Source organism: Eublepharis macularius, chromosome 16 (genome assembly GCF_028583425.1).
Source record: "Eublepharis macularius isolate TG4126 chromosome 16, MPM_Emac_v1.0, whole genome shotgun sequence".
Classification (NCBI taxonomy): Eukaryota; Metazoa; Chordata; class Lepidosauria; order Squamata; family Eublepharidae; genus Eublepharis; species Eublepharis macularius.
Window position 1 is genome coordinate 30303472 of NC_072805.1, and position 21845 is coordinate 30325316.

Here is a 21845-nt window from a genome sequence, read left to right on the forward strand (position 1 = left end):
GGCTTACTGATTGCCTGCCTGTGGTCAGCAACCTCCTGCCCCTGTGCTCTAGCCCCAGTGCTCACTTGATTGAGTGGTGGGAGAAAAGGGAGAGGATAATGGCATCAGCGTCATGATGTCACTTCTAAATGGACACCCAACAGTGATGTTGTGGCATCCATGACATTCTAGGAATTCCCACAATCTCTATGGTAAAGACTCTAGGGAATTCCTATAGCACCATGCCACTTCCAGGTGCAATTTAAGTGATGCTCCCCTTCCCCTTCAAGGCTCCCTATCTCCTGTCCCAAAACACTCCTAGCACAGTGCTAGCAACCCTAGTTTTTGGATTCTTCTTATTGTTCTTAAAAGACAACAACCAGTTCTGATGTGCCTTTACTTCAAGGAGTTTTAGGAACCACATCCAATCTACAGTCCCACCATCCACAGTCAATAATCTCATTTTGACCAACTTTGAGATTATGAATATACCCCCTTTTTCACCTATTTTCACTGCTGTTGTTCCTTGTCCATCATTACTGCATTTTCATGCCCTTTTTACTCCATTTCTACAACATTATAGCTGTTTTTGTTACAATACTATTGTTCCCAACACTTATTGACCCCTGGGACTACCTTCAGGAAAGTATAGGCAATCTAATCAGGTATGCTACATTTCAGATTCCCCTAAACTAATCATATAGAGATAGCAATTCTGATTGCTTCCATTGGGGTGGAGGGGTGGTATTTCTATTTTAGCAGCTATACGAACCATTCAGAATCAATTCTAAATCATTCTGCTGAACTCTATCTTTTAAATAATCCCTCCCAAATGTTTATGAGTTCCAGCTACAGATTGGATCCAGTTAGTTTGTGAAACTTTACCAAAAACTATTTTCCAATATTTACAGAGCCATTCTAAGTGGACTTATGCCCTTCTAAGCCCACTAAAGTCAATGGGATATGCAAAAGTGTAACTCTGTTTAGGATTGCACTGTTAGTACTATCATTACTGCTGGTACTGTTATTACTAAACATGCTTCTACAGCACTAGAAAAAACTCTCCAGGAGATATTGCCTGGAGTAAAATACATTTTCTCCCATTAATGGGAGGAAAAGGGGAAAGTAGCTATGTGGCACTGTTAAAGGATTTTAAATGCCTTTTCCTCTCAGACGAACTGTGATAGAGTAGAAAGGGACATATATAACACTAACGACATGATCCAGCCAATGTTAAACACCAGTAATTTCAATGGAAAGATTTAGGACATACTTAACTTTTTCCAATACAATCAATGGGACTTTTTAAAAGTGCTTAATTTGGCCTAGATCACGCCCTCAATTTCATTAGCATCTGTAATGTTTACTCTCAAATCTTTTTTTTTCACATTTCCTTTGAAAGCCAAGCACTTTTAGTACTTCTAAATGGAACAAACAGAATAATGTTGCCTTGCCTGTTTCATTAATATTATTAGTACCAAGTTGGAATGTAAACGCATCCCAATGCCAACTTCCTCACCTTGTTTTCAGGCTATGAAAGTAGATGCAAACAAAGGTATGGAATTGCCAGCATGGTATTCGCAAATGCTGGGAGATTTTGACAGTGGGGCCTGGGGAGGGTAGAGTTTGGCACTCTATCAATTCCCCCCAATCTCTATGATAAAGATAATAGAGACATGGGAAAGTTCCTAGACAATCACTGCGGAGACAATTTCCTGTGAATTTTTTCTTCCACTCCTCAGTTTCTCAAGGGTGAGAGGGATTGGGACTGAAGGTGGAGGTTTACCTGCTGTGGGCGGGCAAATGAAAAGCCTATCGACCATTCCGTAAAATCTTTGATATCCTGAAAGCCTTCTCTTTCCCCCCTCTCTCCATTTTAGTTCATAAAAATGACAGGAAGAACTTTAGGCTCCGTATTATGGTGGATGCATAATATATAAAAAGATTGCCACCATTGCTGTTAATGTATCAAGACAAAGTACTCCACAGTAATTGAGTTAAATGAATAAATCCTGCCCATGAGTTTATAATTATGAATAGAAATGGGACACAAGAAAAAGGTGGGGGAAGGCAGAAATCAAAGAACTGAGGGCCAAGCTACAAGTGACGAATGACACTTGAACGGCAAGTGGATCGAGTGGAGGGCAAGTGAACAGGGAGAAATACACTTGCTGTTCAAGTGTCATTTGTCACTTGTAGTTTGGCCCTCCGAGAAAAGTTCCATTTCCAGAAGAATATTCCATACTGATCATTGAACAAAAATATGCAGAGTAAAACAACCAAGTTCCAATGGGTGTTCTCCTGGAAATTTGTAAAAAATGAATATGACACAAAAATAAAGAGTGACAGGACTGATGACTGATTCAGATGATTTTGAAGATTAAAATTCAGTTGAAACCACAGACTTTTCTGTTAGGAATAATGGACAGCCAGTTGGAAAAAAGCTTTGAAACTATTACTTTTATACTTTATTACAGCAGCAAGAGTACTTTATGCACAAAAGTAGAAAATCTCCATATTCCCAACAGTGGAGGAATGGTGGATAAAAGTTTTGGAGTTTGCGTCAATTGTAAAACTTACTTCATTGATTAGAGAAAGGATGCTAGTTAACTTCTTGACTGAATAGAAACTGTTTATAGACTTTTTACATGAAATGGATAATAAGGATTTGATTATATCTGGATTTATGGATTAAGAAACATGAACAATAGAAAAAAGAGGGCTTTTATGATTAACCCTGTTTAAGAGAGACTCTAGAAATGATACATATTTGTTGCGGAGAAAATTGGAACTCAACCTGTAGTGTAATTTAGGGGTTTTTTAAATATATATATATTTATAAGATTATATATATATAAAAACTTGTTTATGTATTGTTAGTGTGTCTTCTGTTAAATAAAAAAAGAATAAAGAGTAACAGATTCATTTCACTCAAGGGAGAAGCAAAATCAAAATGGGAATTTGGGGATCAAAAGTGAACATCCACCCTAGTTCTGGCACAGAAGCACACTGTCAAACCTAAATCGGTCATTCACCAGAGCAACCATCTCAATTAGTCTTAGAGGAGCACATATGAACATTGTGCAAGCATTACCACAAACAAAAACATAAATCTATAACAGCATGGTCCTAAACAGAGCATTTTAGGATTACACTATAAGTAACATTTTCACTGTGGGTACTTAACAAAAAGAATGTCTATCCAAACCAGTGTTTGCTGTTGATCTATTAAGAAATTAAAAGCACAGGTGCATACACTTGCTGAGGCCAGGGCAAACTTTCTGTGTTGGAGGAATAAGTGCATTCCCCTGCCATCTACCATGCAGCTAACAGCAAGACTGAGAAACCAGGTGCTCCACGCACTCAATATTCTGATGGTGCATGCAGTTTGTTCTTGATATTATCATCTTTTTTCAACATGATCATGGACAAGGGAGAGCTCCACAACAGGGGATCAGTTTCATCTTAGCAAAGCGTATGCACTTGAGACAACTGGCTTGTCTTAAAGTGCTTGAACTTGGGACAGCTACCTGTTAAAGTCCACAGATATATAAAATGGAATGCCTGGGGCAAAATGGATGAATATTTTTTAAATCCCACCCTTCCTTCATGTAGCCCAAGAGTATAAGTATGGCTCACCTCCTAACACATGGAAGGTGGGGTCTGATTGTGAATAACAAATTGACAAGCTGTTCTTCTATCAGGGTTCAGAGACAGTGGCTCATTGGTAGAACAGCTAGGCAGCTCATTGGTAGAACAGCAGGCAGCTGTGTCCCAGACTTTTGCAGTTAATGGATTTGAGGTATTCCAAAGAGGTAGTGAAAAGCCAGGGTTGGCTCTTTGCTTTGGGGGAAAGGGTTTTGTGGAAGAAGAAAGTGGGCACTAAGAACTGTCTTGGTGGGCACCATGGACACCACTAGAGATAGGCACAAACTGGAAAAAACCCAAACTGTGCGGTTTGTGGTTCATCACATTTCATGAACCATGAACCACAAACTTTCACAAACTTGTCCCGGTTCATGAACAAGTTCGTTTGGTTCGTGAAAACGTCACATTCAGGTCAGCAAATCATCACTTTCAGGTCAGCAGAAGGTCTGCAAGAAGTCCATCCCCTGTTGCCTAGAAAACGGACTGATTGGCACCAGGCTGTCTGCAGTGACGAACCAAAAAATGAACCAAACCAACCAGCCTAAAGTTCATGGCGGCTCATCAGAAATGGGCCCTGACAAACCGCTGGTTCATGAACCACAAACCGGCCTGGTTCGTCACAAACTTTGGTTCATATTTCAGTTTGTGCCCATCTCTAGACACCACCTTGAGGATCCTGGCATAAACAATAACTGTTCACTCCATATGTTCAAAATTACTGTCAAGATCGCATTTCTAACTGGGTGCATGTTCACTTTTCCTCCATTTCATCTTGTTGTCCAACCCCTCACCAAGGAGTTGGAAATATAGTACTATTGTTTGGCCTACTTTCAATGCTGTTCCCTTCCTTTCTTATATTTGTACGATTCAGTCTTCAGTTTTTTTTCCAATATCCAGCAGTGTATCAACAAAATTAGAGTCTAATACCACACAATAAGAATCTTGATATGGTCATATCTCTAGTCATGTCAAGACTGATTTTCTTTTTGCAATGATGAATCAGTGCCCCGCTTGGATGGCAACAACCCAGAAGGTGGGGAAGGAGTTGAGGAAAGGAAAAGAACCAGCCCTTTCCTTTCCTCCAAATGAACAGAACTGTCTTCAATATTGTTTTAGTGGAGTCTCAGCAAAATTACAGACAACGCACTAGCCCTGTAGATAATATTTTTTTAAAAAAAATATTACCGATTCTCTTAAATTAGAATGTTATTTAAGAATTAAGTGGTCTCTTCCAGTGACACGTTGTACTGAGTAATTGAATCGAAAGAGCTATTCTGCAGAGACCACCATTGCCAGATAATTAGTTCACTGCCAGTCCCTTCTTGAAACATACGTCTCCTAACCTCTTATATTGCAGGGGTCAAGCTGTGTAAGTAGCCTTTAAAAAAACAAAGACAGCATTTCTCCTTTGATTTATATTTAAATGTAGCAGATCAGCAGACCTTTTGGGTGAAAAAAAACACTAAAAGGGGAGAAGGAAAATATGCAGCAGCCCCCACGGAGGAGAAGGTTGAAGGGACTGAAGCCCTGGGACGAACTTTCAAGCATGGTGTGCGGCAATTGACTCCACATTCTCAGACCTCTATTCTTCAATTCATTCCTCCGCTTGAAAGCTTGCTGCAATATCCCCCCCCCCCCATTCTTTCTCTATCAGCTTACACAAACTATTCTCCTAAAGTGGTTCCAGCTTGTGGCTTAAGCTTGTTGGCTTTAGCTTAGGATCTCGATAACCATCCTGAGCTATTTCAAATGTGAGCTTCAACTGCCAATTTTCCATTTACGGAAGAAATTGAATGTTGGGCTCAGCTGAAATGAGACCGTGTGATTGTTAAATCTCACTCATTTCTTTTTTCAGTTGTCCCCCCTGCCCCCATTTTGCTATCTCATTCTATAATCTTCAAGGTAGAAAGTTGTTTTGGAGAGGGAATATTACAGAAGGTCATTTAAGGGGCAGGTTTGCTTTTTTGAATTGATGCTATGCTTTAAGAGAAGAGATAGATAAATTGCCAGTTTTCTTCCTTTAATATTTTTCTGTACTGTGTCCCACCCCTTCTTAATTCAGGTTTAATTTTGAAGAACTTATAAAATCCTGTAACTGGAATATGTGCAGTTTGCCACAGCGATCAGTTCCTTTTGCCTCTTTCCCCCTCCCACCTTTCTAGATTATTAGTGTAGATGTATGCATTTTAAAAGCACTGCAAAAAAGCAACCTTGATGTATGTGGTGTTTTACTGATTCACACATGCACTTCAGTGTGTCTGTAAAACACTATAGAAAAATAATTTTGGTTCAGTCATATCTACCAATCATTTCAAGACTGCTTTTTTGCAATGTTGAATCAATAACACACACATTCACATCAGTAATGTAAAAGATAGGGGGGAAACATGAGAAAAATGAATGCACTGAAAACAGTAGTAAACTGCATATGACCTGCGCCATACGACATTCAGAAAATTTTTAAAAAAGATTGCTGAACCCTGCATTCATAAGTTGTGCAGGCCTAGTGGATGATCTTTTCTGATTTTCCATAAATATTCACTTCTGGTTTTTCTTACCTGCAAACAGGGTGTGGGGAGAAAGCAATTGGACAGACTGAGGAGGTTAATTGACAATTTGGAAGTCTTGAATAATAAATATAAATAATTTGTGTGAGTTTGCTGTAGATTCTTCACTTGCATCATACCTGAGATCGATTTTTTTTCCTCCTCTGCTAACAAACGTGGCAAAAATTTGATTACTTAAGGGTGCCATTTCCAAATGCATTTTTTATTGCCATCAATATTTATATGCAGAAAGTAATATTGCCAGCCTCCAGGTAGGGCCTGGAGATCTCCCAGAATTACAAACAATCCCCAGACAACAGAGACCAGTTCTCATGGAGGAAATGGCCACTTTGGAGGGTAGACTCTATGTAGGGTTGCCAGATCCCCTTACCTTCCCGGTGAAAATGGGGGGAACTGGCACTTACCATTGGTATGTTCTTGCTTCATGACATCACTTCTGGGAATGATGTCATTACACATCCCAGGGTCTGCACAATGACATCACTCCTGAGAGTGCCGTCATCGTGCCGTGCCAGGAACATGCCACAGGAAGCTCGTTCCTGCACATTTTCTCCTGTGGGCCAGGTGAGTGGCAGCAGGGGGAGGAATCTGGGAGCTGAGGATCCCTTGCCCCCACCAGGGGGACAGCAACCCCTAACTCTATGGCATTATACCCCACTGAGGTTCCTCCACTTCCTAAATCCCACCCTCCAGGACTTTTCCAACCAGGAGTTGGCAATCCTAGTAGGAAGTACCTTGTTAGACTGTACGGATTTCCTGGAAACCTTGGTAATCATAAATTCTTATCCAAGATAAACCAAAAACACAATTTAGTCGAGTGTCAAGACATCAGTTACTGAGCTGTTAAGCCCTACTAACTACAAAGAAATTATTTGTTCAGTATTGTGGTTGGGAAAATGAAAAGCCTACCGAGCATTCCATGAAATCTTCAGTATGTATGAGTGCATCAGTCATCTGTATGGACTTCTGATGATCTGGGAATTCATTAAACTAGAGAAAGTACTTCTGTGAGAAATCATTATTTATATGTTTATACTCTGCTTTTCTCCCCAGTGAGGATCCAAAGCTACTTACAACATTGTTCTCCTGTTCTCAATTTTATTCTGACTACAATCACCCTGTGAGTTAGGTGATGCTGAGAGCAGGTGATTGCCCTGAGGTCACCCAACAAATTCCCATGGCAGAGTGAGGGTTTGAACCTGTACCTCTCAGAACCTAGTCCAACACTCAAATCACTTCACTACTCTGGCTCACAATCAAACACATATTCATCCACTACACAACTCTCGGCCTCTTTCTGTATTTTAAAAATAAGATTTGTTTTACATAACTCTTTTTCCCCCCAGTAAACAGCCCATAAGGGAAATGTGACTTTTTTTTATTCTTGTGACTAACCACCACCACCACCATCACCACCTCAACATTCAATTTATATGCCACCCTTCAGGACAACTTAACACCCACTCAGAGCCATTTACAAAGTGTGTTATTATTATCCCCATGATAATCACCCTGTGAGGTGGGTGGGGCTGAGAGAGCTCTGAGAGAGCTGTGACTGACCCAAGGTCACCCAGCTGGCTTCAAGCAGAGAAGTGGGAAATCAAACCCAGTTCTTCAGAGTAGAATCCTGCCACTACACAAAACTGCCTAGAGTCAAACCAGCCTAGGAGTACATCCTCTACATAACCATAGCAGCAAATGTACTGTGGAAGCACACTCACCACATGACTGACCTATCTCTAAGACATCTCCAAGCTTTGGAAAGGAGGCCATAGCTCAGTGGTAGAGCGCATTCTTTGCATGCAGAAGACGCTTGATGGAACCCTTACAGTCTTCAGTTACAGAGTTTGATTCAGTAGGTAAAGACTTTTCTGTGACTGAAGCACTGGCCAATCAGAATAGACAGTATGGACCTTGGTGGACCAATGGTGTGACTTGTTATAAGGCAACTTCACTAGGTTTGGCAGACATATGCTTTTCCTGATTTACACGGTGTTTATTGGATGGCAGGAGGGAAGGCAGCTCAGATGCTAGGCAGGGTTGATACTTGGAAATGGGGTACCACCAAGGAAGACTCCACAGAGGAAGGCAACGGCAAACCACCTCTGCTTCTCACATTGCTGGAAAGCCCCTTGCTGGGGTCTTCATAAGTCAATTGCATCTTGACAGCACATACATACATACATATTGAATAGCTCTTCTGATAAGTATAAAGTTGCTTGAATAAGTAAAGCACACTGATTTGATAATGAACGGATCTACACTGAATCAAGAAAAGAAAACAAAGCCAAGTTCTTTAAAAATGCACACCCCTGCTATATCCTATGTGTGTCTTCCAAAAGAAGACTATTTTCTTTGACGCGCTATAATAAAAAATGTACAGTGCCCTCTAAGAATGTCCAAGCTTTAACTGATTCATTTTCTACTTCAGACGCTGCTGTGAGGACACAGCCATGTGACATTTCTCATTATACAGTGTCAACTGTTCAAAAAACATTTTTTCCCACTGTACAGTAATCTAAAATAAATCAGTTATGTATCTGTCAGCTTAATCTTCATTACAATCTATTATTGCAAAGGTTTCTACAATCTGACAGAAGATTTACTGGGTATAAAAGCCTGCCTGAGGGCAGAATGTAATTAGAGGAGGGACGGAATCAAAGTACACAGCGCTTGTTAGTACTGCGAGAGAGAGCGATGTGAAAAATTCTCAGCATTGGTAGAACTCACAAAAAGAAAAATCTATTCCTTCTAGCTTTGCATAAAAAAAGAAGACACTGTATGTCCAAAACGTATGTGCTGCTGAGAAGAAAACGAAGCCAAGCATAACAAAGTGCAAAACGATTTGAGCAAGAGGCAGGCTAAGGAAGTCAGCAAAGATAATCACTACCCTAAGGTAAAGTGTGCCATCAAATGGCAATCAATTCACTGCGACTCCATGAAGTCCCCCTCTCATGGGCTTTTTAAGGCACATGTGGTTTTGCCATTGCGTTCCTCTGCATAGCAGCCCTAGTCTTTCTTGGTGGTTTCCCACCCAAGTACCAGCCCCGCTTAGTTTCTGATTAAATCAAGCTAGACTGAACTATTAGTGTCGCTACCAATCAACAGCTTATAATATGGATGTTTCCAACTTTCCACTCCGACAGCAGCAGGAAACAGTCTAAGATGGAGCATTGCACGAACTCAGCTCGGACAGTGTCTCTGATTTCATTCTGAACTTTACTCTGCAGTTTTACATTCTCAAGGATTGTGCTCCACCTCCTTATAGTGATCCTCCTTACAGAGAAATGGGGCATTTTACACCCCATAACCTCCCCTAAATTATCCTCAAAGAATGGTCATCCATGATGCTTCAAGCTCAGCTTTATTTCAGGGTATGTCATCTTGCACAGAATTAGCCAGGATTGATTTTGTTTTCCTATTGAGATGTTGCCCAACACTCATCTTTCCTCTGCTCAGGATTAGAGATGGGCACGAACCAGAAAAAAATGAACTGTGTGGTTCATGGTTCGTCAAATTTCATGAACCACAAACCACAAACTTTCACAAACCTGCCCCTGGTTCACGAACCGGTTCATTTAGTTTGTAAAAACGTCACATCCAGGTCAGAAAACCATCACTTCCGGGTCAGCAGATCACTTCTGGGCCAGAAGAAGGTCACTTCTAGGTCAGCAGAAGGTCTGCAGGAAGTCCATCCCCTATTGCCTAGGAAACTGATTGATTGGCATCAGGCTGTGTACAGTCACAAACCAAAAAACGAACCAAACAAACCAGCCTATAGTTTGTGGCAGTTCATCAGAAATGGGATCTGACGAACTGCGGTTCGCAAACCACGAACCGGCCTGGTTCATGCTTAATTTTGGTTCGTATTTCAGTTCATGCCCATCTCTACTCAGGATATGGCAGTTTGTAATGCTCACCTTCAACAAGCCTTGAATTGTTCTCTGGCCATCCCCTCCCTCCTACTGCTCCTGTGACTGTCCACCTCCCCAAACCAAGCTGATGGTATATGATAAATAAATCATATATAGGCCCTAGCAACCTAATTAAAGGATCCCATGTTTGGGCCACTAACAGAGTCTATCATTTAGCAGAGGAAGTGTGATTATAAGTGGTGCGAGCTGGTTCTGCTGGCTGGTGTGTGTGCAGGAGAGAAAATAACAAAGGATACACTTGTTTATACTTAGAAAGGAAAAAAGAGTTCTTTATTGTGGGAACTCCATACTCTGATAAGAAAGGAGGAGAGAATCTATCTAGCTATCTAGTCTAAGCATGGGCATGGATGCTAGGAGAAGTCCTGCATCCATGGTTCCAAGATGGAGGGAAGAGAAGGAGAGAGATGGTGCCTCCAACAAAGCCAGGAAGAGAGGAGAGATAAGGAGGATGTCATGAGGAGGAAGTCCTGAGAATAGCAATCTAGATATCAAAGGGATAGTTAGAGCAGTAAACAGTAAACAGGATGCTCTGACCTCTCTGTCTTTCTAACTCTTTGGTTTGTCTTTTGAAACCTGAGGGAAAAGACAGTGCCTCTGAGTCCTCCTCTTCCAACAGTATGAGTAGCCCACAAGTGGATAAAAGAGGATAAAAGAAAAGTTCTCTGTCTCCAGCAGTTTCCCCTTTTGTCTTCTCCACTTCCCAGCTTGCTCAGTGGACTCTGAGAAATAGAGCCATTGAGATATTAGGCACCCTTGGGACTTCATGTCACAGAGTGTACTGTAGCACTGAGGCAGGGGGAGAAAGAAAGAGAAAAGCTTCCCGCCTCTCCATTGCAGCTGGCTAAATTACTGGCTGGCCATGAGTTGCCAGCACCACCAAGAGTCATGCATGTTGTGTGGGGTTCTTCAGTTTTCTGAATCATTCAAAGGTCAGAAATGGAATCCAAAAAGCCAAGCAAATTGTTGATCTTCTAGCAGTTTTCCTATGCCAAACTCTAAAGCAAGTTCCGGGGGGGGGGGTGCCCATATCTAATTTCTAGTGTGTGTGTATGTGTTCCTTTGAAATATGCACATCTCCCATGTGCTTAGGAGGAAAACCCCACAAGAGATGTGGTTGTGGAATAAAGGTATCCTTTTTTAAAAAAGCAAAATTGGAGCTGCCTTGCCTGAAACACTAAAGACGCCTCGAACGACTTTTGTCTGCGTCCAGATAAAATGTTTACCAATGCTAGCAATGCTGTTGGCCAATGTCTGCTAACAGTGTTAAACCACTGGGCTGCTGGAGGAGACTTGCTTGAGGCAATCAATCTCCAGCCAGTTTCCAGCTGGAATTTGTCTCCTCCAAGCCATGCTAATAAAACAGTCTAGAAATTCCGGTCCAAGAATGTTGCGGCTGCACCAACAAGCTGAGAGCAGAACCACAAGTGACAAAAGGCACAGATTGGACACTTGTCTGCTTCCCTCAAGTTTTGATGGGAAATGTAGGCATCCTGGTCTCGCAGCTTCGCTCTCTGACTGCTGTCTAATGGACTTTTCAACTGTCACTTGTCCAACATTCCACCAAGCTGCCTACATTTCCCATCAAAACTTGAGGGAAGCAGACAAGTGTCCAATCTGTGCCTTTTGTCACTTGTGGTTCTGCTCTGACTCTACTAAACTCTGCCTCAAGATTCCAGGCACAATATGACAAATTTCCTAAGTCCGTATTTCAGTTTGGAGGGCTTAGTCAGTCAGTTGGTCAAAGGGCAAACTATCATATATTTTGGGAAGGGCTAACTATGACTGCATGAATGTGCCATTCAATTTCCTCTCAAACGTATTATCTACTTCGACGGGACCATACTCAAGATTTATGTACTGTTACTTTATTTCTCTCCATTTGGGGTCGAATCGAATGATACAAAGTTGCTCTGCATAATGGGAAACAAGCAGAGATGACTGTTACAGATTTTCAGGTGTTGGTCTGCACTGCAGTAGATCAGCAAGATGTGTGTCCAGTGGCACCTTAGAGACCAACAAATTTATTAGGGTATGAGCTTTCGAGAGAGCAAGCTCCCTTCTTCAGATACAGGTCTGTATCCAAAAAAAGGGAGCTCTGACTCAAAAAGGCTTATACTCTGAAAATCCTGTTGGTCTCTAAGGTGCCACTGGCCTCAGCTACTGCTGAATTACAAATTTTGTTTCCTTTTGTACTTGTTTTTATTTAATTTTTTCCCAACAGACTCACTTCTCTACTTTTGCCTGTTGGTTTTATAGATTCTGGCATATGCACATTGTTCAATGATCATTTATGTCTGATATATTTACTAAATGCATATATAAATGCCACTTCAGACTTTGAGAGTGGCCCGCATATATATTCATGCATCTATAATATACAAATAATGTATAATATCAATTCATCAGCACATAAATAATGTCGGAAAATGCATATGCTTTATGAGAAAAATCAAAGCAAGGAAACATGAACTGGCATGAAAATAATCATGGGTTTGATTTGCACGAAGGAAAAGCAAAACTGAAGTGAAGAGCTGAGAGCTGAAACAACAGGAATGAGAAATTAAAAATCAAACCAAGGAGCAAGTGTGTACCAAATACCCACAAGGGATATAACACCTGAATCTAGCATGTATGCACACAGATCAGTTTCAAAATTTACTGGTGAATAGTACATGTATATCTAGTTTGGATTTTAATCTACTCTCTTGCTCCTCATGACATACCTTCATATCATTCGATCCTGCCCTCTGTTACTTTACTCAATGACCAGCAAATGGACATATTAGCCCGCTCCATTTATGTTTGAGATAACGCAAGGTGAGAATGAAAGTTCTGTCCATGATGTTATATCCAAGATGGTTCATTCACAGATTCAGAGCATCTCTTGTTATCACAGTCATCAAGTGACAATTATGTTCCTGGTTTCCTGAGACAGAGGTGTAGGCAACATCTATAAGATGAAACGTCTTTACAAAAAAAAATCAAAGCACCCCTTGTGTTTTCTATTCCGGGTGACTAACATCTTGCAAGGAGATTTTACTGGTCAAGTTCTGCCTGCTTTGCAGATTTTTTTTTTATATTCTGTAATTTAATTATAGGATGCCTGCCTTCTATTTTAAGCAAAGACCCGGGAAAGTCAAGGGCAACCATTATAACAAGCAGGAATGGCATGTGAAGGAGATTGAGCCTTTCCTTGGACTGGGAGGAATTGTATCACAATACTAAAGATTTTCTCTCCATGATATCCATTGGCAGCCCAATCCTAAGAAGGGCACGGAAAGTGAACAGGAACCGAACTAAGGCTTGCGAGGGCGCATCTAGCCCGTACGCCCGCGTAAGTGGCCTTCCGCCCGCGCTGAGACGCGGCGCTGGCCCGCCGGCGGGCCAGCACCGGTGCAAGCCACAGGCGCCCGGGCGGCGGCGCAGAAGTGGCGTAGAGCCCTACGCCGACGCAGGGGGGGGCGGGGAGCAAGGCGGGGTCGGAGTTAGTCCGCTCCCTAAGCTCCTCCAGAAGCGGGAACGCCCACAGCGGCGCAAAAAAGCTACGCCACGGAAAAAGAAGGCGTAGCCCATAGGCGTCCATGGAACGGCGAAAAATCAGCCCCCTCTCTGAGCGCCTCGCCCCGCCCCTATGGCCCGAAGGAGCATAGGATGAGAACTATCCCGGGGACCAATCAGCGTGCGCGCCCGGCATGGACGAGCCCCCCTCTCTGCACCCAATCACCTGCGACCGCGTCCTACAAAACATCCGGCCAGCACCGCCCAAACCCCCAGGTAAGTGAGCACTCGGCCGGAGGCTCTGCCCGTCTGCTGAGTGGCATTGCCCCTTTGAAAACCGAAACGGGCTGAGGGCATTCACATTGGCAGGCGCAGAATGCACTCAGGGGACTTTGCGAAAAACTGGGGGAACTTCGCATAAAGGGGAAGAGGTGCCTAACTGCCTAACTCTCTTTCTACCGTGATAGAAAGAATGACTCCACAGCTAACTGATGCATGCTAGTTGCTTCTAACTAAGCACAAACAAACTAACCCTTCCGTGGCAGAAGGGAATGACACTTTGCAAATTAACCGCATGCTCTCCCGTTTCCTTGCAGGTGCCCTGACTCTTGCGCTCCCACCTGGTGATGACCGACAGAGCGCTGACAGGTAAGGAGGAGGTGGGGGGGCATTCCGCAGATTAGTGCAAACCGCCCATTCACCTGAACCCACCCGCTCACTTGCCGCTTTGGGTGAGGCCCAGCAGGGGTGGGGGGCAACCATGCCCGCCCCTGGCTGCCTCAGAGGCAGGCGCCTCGAAAACCACATGTGGCCAGGTGTTTGTTGTGACCAGCTCATTCTCTCCCTTAAAGGTAAAGGCTTGCCAAGGCCGAGTGCATCCTCACCAGACCGTCATGCATCAGCTGCTGCCCTCGACCATGTGCAACCCCCCCCGGATGGCGGAGTGTGGGGCTTGCCTTGCCAGTGGAACGAGGCAAAGCCCACACGTGTCTTTTTCCCCCACAGGCACGTCCAGGGCATGGCTGCTCCCCCGCGCCCCGCCCTCCCCAAACATCTCTGACGGACGGTTGGCTGCAGCCCAGGAAGCACCGTCGCGCCGCGGCCTGCATCCCAGCCCCGCCCCTCCGAGCGGGAAGGAGGGCTGTGTGGAATGCTCCGGCTCCCTCGCCAGCCTAAACGCAAGCCCGCTCTTTCCAGTGCAATAAAACGAGATGTACAACAACTGTTTTCTGTGTCTGCGAGTCTGACTTCGTCCTCCGCCCCTCCCCCAACACTCCCGTCACATCTCCCCACCTGCACATTGCCACAAATGTATCCGACACACCCCGTCTTGCCTCCCCGCCCCCTCCCTCCTCCTCCCCCCCTCCTCCTCTGTATTTGACCAGTGTCTGTACCACCCATCTGCTGAAGAGAACTTGATTCTCAGAAGCCTATGCCACAATAAAATTGGATAGTTTTAAAGGTGCTATGGGACCCTTTTTGAATTCGCTACCACAGGCTAACATGGCTAACTCCCCTGCATCTATGGCCAGGTAGAGGGTTGGGGCGGGGCATGTGAGCGGGGAGGGGGATCAATCCCCGGTGGGGAGAATAGCTGGCACCCGATAAGCAAGGGAGAGGGTGGTGCGAGCTGCCGCTGCAAGGGAGCGGGAGATGGCAGGGGAAACGGTCCACTTGCGGGAATCCTAGCCCCCACCAATGGAGAATCCAGGGTGGTGGCAGGCGGATGCCATATCCCGGGCAGGAGGTCTCGCGCGCCTGGGGAGGGTCGCCCCCATCGCAGCCGCAGCCCCAGCAACACAGTCCCATGAGCGGTCGCCTCCCAGAGTGGGTCCAGCCCCTCGGGCGTCTGCAGCAGCCCCATTGGTCATTCCACCCCAGGGCGTCCTGCCTCGCATCCAATCCCGTGGAGCAGTTGCCAGCCTCCCACGCCAACAGGCCATGGTTGTTGGGAGGGGTGGGGTGTGTCCGAGGCTGCGCGTGGCTCCGCCCTGGCTCGGCGCCGTCTCCTGCGTTCAGCAATTGTGGCCACTCGCGTTGCCCTGCCGGGGGGGGAACCACTCCGAGGCTGCCAGCCCCGCCAATCCTGCAGGGAAGGCCGCTGGCCCCGCCCACAGGGGCAGTGGAAGAGCGCATCAGCTGCGCAAAGTGGCTAAACTGCGGGAGCCCGAGGCCTCCCGGCTGGCTGCCACAGCGTGCCCCTTCCCCGGCCGGGCCATGCAGGCTGGGTGGCCACCCCAGGCCCGGGAGGGCCCCCCGATGGCAGGTTGCGTGACTGCCCCAGCTCAGGGCGGCATGCCAGGCAGGGCAGGTGCGTTAGGGCAATATGGAAGACATGCCAGAGCGGCCCCTGGCCAGTCCTTGTGCATCCTAAGCCCCCCCCCTTGGAAGGGATGCGCTGTCACCGCGGGCCTGGTCATGTGCTCATGGTGCCAGGGCAGGATATGGCTGGCAGTTCACCAAAGTATCGCAGGCAGACACGGGTCCATGTGTAGATGAGCTTTATTCCCAGTCCCACGGCGCAACGTACAGCCAGGCCCAAGGGTTCACGTCCCGCAAGGATGCACTTGAGCAGCACAGCATCCCCGCAAGGGAAGAGGGCCCTGGGGCCATAGGAAGCCAACCACCACGGCCCCCTCCCCTCCAACCCACAGGTCTGAGACGGGGGGGGCTGTGCTGAACCTATCCATGAACTATGCAGCTGCCAGACAGAAGATAGGGAATTGTTACATCTCAGACCCTCCAAGGTCATGCCGGCGGGCGGTGTAGTTCGGTGGGCAGCACAGAAACACTATACCCACAGCGGTCCCGGCTGCATGGAGGGCGACGGGTGGCGGGAGCAGTGGGCGGCCAGGCTCGGGGCCCAGCTCATTGCCAAGGCTGCCGGGAATGACCTCCTGGCAGATGAGGGTGCGATGACTGCGCGGCCAGTTTACCTGGAGGAGCTCTTCCCTGGCCGTGCGGAGGAGGCCCACCTCATACGAGCGTGGCTAGACACGGCGCTGTGCGAGGTGGAGCATGACCTCCTGGAAGAGGAGGTGGCTGCGGGCCCTGCGCGCAGTAAGTCAGGGTCCTCGGCGCCATCCAGGGAGCCTCCTCCGCTGCCACAGAGGGCAGGCCATAAGGGCCCGGAGGCGTCCCAGCCACTTCCGTCGAGGCGCAGGTTGCAGGTGCTTGCAGCAGATGCCGGGCTGCCACCAACGGGTGCCCCCCCTCCCTCTCTCCCCCCTCTGCAGGGACCATCAATGACAGGTGGATGGCTGCCATGGACCAGGTTCACGGGGCATTCCAGCAGGCGCGGGCAGTGGCACCATGTGAGTCTCGCCAACAGGAGGGGCACGGGCATGTGGGGTGGGGCGGCCTGCGGCCGCGACAACAACCCCAGAGCCCACAGGGGCCCTGACGCTCCCATCCCCCACCTCTTGCCCCCACAGCGGCGCCCGCCCGGAGCCCCTCGCCAGATGAGGAGGAACTTGGGAGGGGCTTCACCGCCTGGTCTCCACCCCGCTACCCGCCACCCGCTGAAGACCCAGAGGGTGACCCAGTGGAGGGGCCTGGCAGGAAGCGGCCGAAGCTGGAGCCCGTCCCCGCAGACGGCCGGGCAGCTGCCGATATGCCATCCCAGGCACAGGCATCTTGGACCCCAGCCGGGCCCCTGCTCTGTAACGGGGATGCCGTGGCGGGGTCGCTGGCCTCCCCCTGCTCCGACGCGCTACCTAGCCCTCACCCTCCTGGCTGCTGAGGCCGGGGTTCTGGGTTGGCAAGCTGCTCTCTGGGCGCCTGATGCGGCCCTGGAATCGATTGGGAATAAAGCCAAGTTCATTAACCGCTTTTCCCGTGCAGCCCGTCCATGGGGGGCGGTGGCTGCTGGCCGGGGCGGCTTTCCCATGCTCTCTACATGCAGGGGTTGAGGGAGCGGGGACTCGGAGGGGCCGCCTGGGACACCATAGGGGCGTAAAGGGCGAGTGTTTGGCCGGCCGAGCCCCCCATGGCCAGGCATGGCCCTCAGCGCGCAGCATGCCACAGGTGCTCCGCGACCCTGTCTCGCACAGCTCGGTCATGCTCCTGGGGCTCTGCCGGGGCGTCAGGAGAAAGGCGACCGGCGGGCGGCAGCCAGGGGTCCTCGCCTGGGCCCTCTGTGGCTGGCAAGGGGAGCTGCTGGCGCACGGCAATATTGTGCAGCATGACACAGGCAGCCACGAGCTTGGCGACGGTGAACGGCTGCATGGCCAACGGCCGCCCGTGTGATGGAGGCATCTGAAGCGCATTTTCAGCTGACCGAAAGCACGTTCGATCACCATCCTCGTGCGCCGGTGGGCCTGGTTGTAGTTGGCTCTGTCGGCGGGCTCATCCGCAGGGTATGGCGTCAGGAGGTAAGGCAGCAATGGATAGCCACGGTCACCTGCAAGGGGAGGCGGAGTTAGGATCTCCCTTCCCATCCCCGTCCCCTCACAGCTCCCCCACCAACTCCTGACCTAGGAGCCAGCCTCTCCCCTCAGGCCATGATGACAGGAGCCTGTTCAGGCCGGAGGTGGTGAAGATCTGTGCGTCGTGGACGCTTCCCGGGAACTTGGCAACGAGGTCCGTGAAGATCCCCTGGTGGTCACAGGCTGCCTGGACATTGATACTGTAGAACCGGTGCCGATTCCTGTAGACCTGCGGCTCCTCTCTGGGAGCGCATATGGCCACATGCGTGCAGTCGACTGCTCCAATCACATTGGGGAAGCCTGCAAAGGAGGAGAAGCCAGCCCGGATGGGTGCCAACTCTGCCTCCGAGGTGGGAAAGTGGATGTGCTCGCGGATCCGACCAACTAGGGCATCCAGGAAGGCATGCAGGCAGCGGCTGGCGGATGACTGGGAGACCTCCAAGGCCTCAGCCATGACTCCCTGGAAGGAGCCGGTCGCAAGGTAGCGGAGGGACAGCAGGACCCTCTGGAGGACGGGGATGCCCCGGGGAGCCGCAGCTTGCCCCTGAAGGGCGGGCGCGAGCTCCTCGCACAGAGCCTGTATGGCTGCCCTGTCCAGGCGGAAGCGGTCCAGGCAAGTCATGTCGCCCAGGAGCAGGGATGGCACCCTGGCCTGGAACCAGCGGCGGCGTCTGAGGCGGCGCCGCCTGAGGGCCGCTCGGACAAACACGGCTGGCAGGAGGTGGCTGGTCCGGATGGCTGGGAGCCGCGGCGGCAGTGGCGGGCACCAGGCGGGGATGATCAAGGTCCTGCCTGGAAGGAACGCAGGTTGAGTTTCAGCACCCTGAACCCCCCCCCCCACGCACAGCAGCAGGCCTACCGGTCTCAGCGGCCCGTTGCAAGTGGTGCTCAGGAGCAGGTCCTCTGTCCGCTGCATGGGCCGTCCCAGCCACCCTTCCCGGTCCTGCACCCCCTGTGCCCTCCTCCATCTTGCCGAGGGGATGGGTGAGCACATGACTAGGTGGCTGGTTCCCACCACTTATCTCGGGGACCGGACATTCCAGCGGGCACTACCCCCATGTCTGCTGAGAGCACTAGTGGCGGCGGAAGCCAGCGCCAGGCAAACTGGACAGAGGCCGAGAGAGTGCTGCTTTTTGGGCTCGTGGTGGAGAATGCGGAGGTCGCCCTGAGCACGCACAGGGGCGCCTCGTCCCGGTCTCGACGACGGGCATTCTGGCAGATGGCAGCTGACAGGGTCTCGGCTGTGGGCAACGCGCCCCGCACTGCTCACTCGGCAATGAAGCGCTGGAATGATTCTTTCGGGCCCGCGCGCAAACGAGTGCGCCTCCTCATGTCTCAGGGGGTTCCTTATGAGCGGGCCCTTGACGAGGGGCTCCCAGGCCCAGAGGCGGTCATGCGAGCGGTCATCCCGGAGGCGGTGGTGGGCGGCCTGGGCGTTGAGGTCCTGCCCGGTTAGTATTTGTGGATTCAGGGAGGCGAGGGGGGGGACGTATGGATCGTGGCACATGTGTGACAGGGCCTCTCCCGTGAGTAGGCACGGCCCCTGAGGGTCCAGACCCAAGCCAGGAGGAGGCAGAGGCAACGGAGTCTGTGCCCCCCCTGGCAGAGAGCGGGGCCCAGGAACAGGCAGCCCTTCCACCGCCACAGCAAGCCCCTGCTGCCAGCGACGAGGAGCCTCAACCGGGCCCGTCGGGGGGCATGGATCCGGAGCACGGTATGTATCTGTGGCCCTGCTGCTGGTGGGGCCAGGGACCGGCTCGGCCGCCGGCCTCGGCCACACATCCAAGGCCACTCATGGCGCCGACCGGTCTCAAGACGAGGGGTTGCGGCCGCAGTTGGAATGGGTGTGCTTGGCCCGGCTCGGTGGCCTGTGGCAGCCCATGTTGGGCCGCTGCTCTTCCCTCCCTGGGGCCTCTTCCCACCCATGTCTCGCTCCAGCAGGGACCATGCGCCTGGAGATAGGCGGGGAGGTGATTGCCCAGCTGCGCGAGCTGCCACCCTCCCGGAGGACCTCTGCTGCCGGAGCGGCTCTCCTGCAGTCGCTCGGCTTCCCTGTGTCGGTGGAGGGTGAAGGTGGCCCTGGGACTCCGCCGGTTCAGGACACCTCATCGACAGAGCCGCTCGAGGAGCTGTCCCAGCCTGCAGCACCATCCCCTCCAGCCCCCCCGCCCCCGGGTGCCATGGGCCGTGTGCGGGAAGGACCTGGCTCCGCCTCTGAGGGGGAGGGGCCCATGGAGGGGATCCTTCCAGGCGCACGGGCTCGCGGCCCCCGCCCTGCCCAGCGGCTTCCCCCGACACTAGCCGCAATGTGGGCGGCGATCGAGAGGGAGCGGCTAGAGGTGCACGCTGCATGGGAGGAGGCGAACAACCGCGGCCGGGAGTTCATGGCTGCGGTACTGGAAGTGGGGGAAGGGGTCCGTGCCTCTCAAGTCCGTGCCGAAGCCCTGCTCGGGCGGCTCGTCGCCATCCTCGATCCTCCGGCCCCACCCGCTGCAGCAGCTCCACCCGCCCCAGAGGCACCCCTCCCTCGGGCCCAGTTGCGTGCGAGAGGCCGGGCCCGTGGACGGCCAAGGGGGTCCGGCCGCCGGCCTCGCCGGTGACCGCCGCTGCCGCCTTGGGGGTGGGGTGGGGTGTTTTGCTGCACAGACGGCTCTCCTACACGCCTCCCCTTCCTCACGTCTGCTGGGGGAGGTGGGATGATATAATAATAAAGGCTGATTTCTGTGCAATGGGTGTCTGTGTTCTTTGCCTTGGGATGGGGACGAGGGGGCAGGCCCGCTGTGTCTGCCTCTTGGTGGCGGCCTCAGGCCAGCCCTCCCCTTCGGCGCCACTGGGGGGCTGTCCCCTGCTGCCAGAGACTGGCTGCTGCCCTGGATTCCTCATGGCAGGGCGCCTGCCAGTCCCATGCCAACCTCTCTGGACGCGGCCGCCAGGGACTTGGTGCTACATTGGGCAAACGGGGGAAAGGCTTCTCAGACTACGCCCACCCCTCTCCTTCCCGACTGTGAGCCCCGCCCGACACACGAGCCGAGGCAGTCTGCCAGCATGGGCGCGGTTTGCCTGCTGCTCTGGGGCCTGGCCGGGATCGCGTGCTGCCCATAGGCTGCGCCTTTCCTGGCCCCTCCCCCTCACGCTTGTCAGGAACAGCGCCCTTTGGCTGCGCCTGGCGGCGGCCGTGGATCAGACCCGCCCACAACACTTTCTGGTTCTCCAAAATTGCATCTCTGCGCCGCTGCAGGCGCCGCTGCGGCCACACTTTGCTGGCACAGGATCCGGCCCGGCGGCGCCGCCACACCACCAGTGCAGCCGCGTCGGCGTTGGGGCCGGCCATAGGATTGCGCTGTTAGACTCTACATAAGAAGGACTTCCTTCTCTCCTGTTAACCGGATGAAGTATGAACTAGAAAAGCAAATATTGTCTTAATGGTATCTGACAGGCCATAAAATTGAAGTGCAGCATGTACATATAATATAATATAATATAATATAATATAATATAATATAATATAATATAATATAATATAATATAATATAATATAATATAATATAATATAATATAATATAATATAATATAATATAATATAATATAATATAAAAATACATTTTTATATTTTTATATGTGAGTATATATTATTATATTATATTTTTTATCAATCTATTATGCTTTTAACTGTATAAATTAACTTGAAAGTGTTTTAATATGCTGTAATCCGCCCTGAGCCCTTCGTGGGGAGGGTGGAATAGAAATCTAAATAAATAAATAAATGTAAATAAATACTCTGATGGAGGAAT

At 49.7% G+C, this 21845-nt stretch overlaps 1 long non-coding RNA gene across 1 annotated transcript; it reads left to right on the plus strand.

Annotated features, from left to right (window-relative positions):
- Positions 1–13642: 13642 nt before the first annotated feature.
- On the plus strand, positions 13643–14757 carry LOC129343799 (uncharacterized). The gene is made up of 3 exons (XR_008598344.1): positions 13643–13903; positions 14224–14275; positions 14633–14757. It is a non-coding gene; the product is annotated as an uncharacterized LOC129343799 (long non-coding RNA).
- Positions 14758–21845: the final 7088 nt, after the last annotated feature.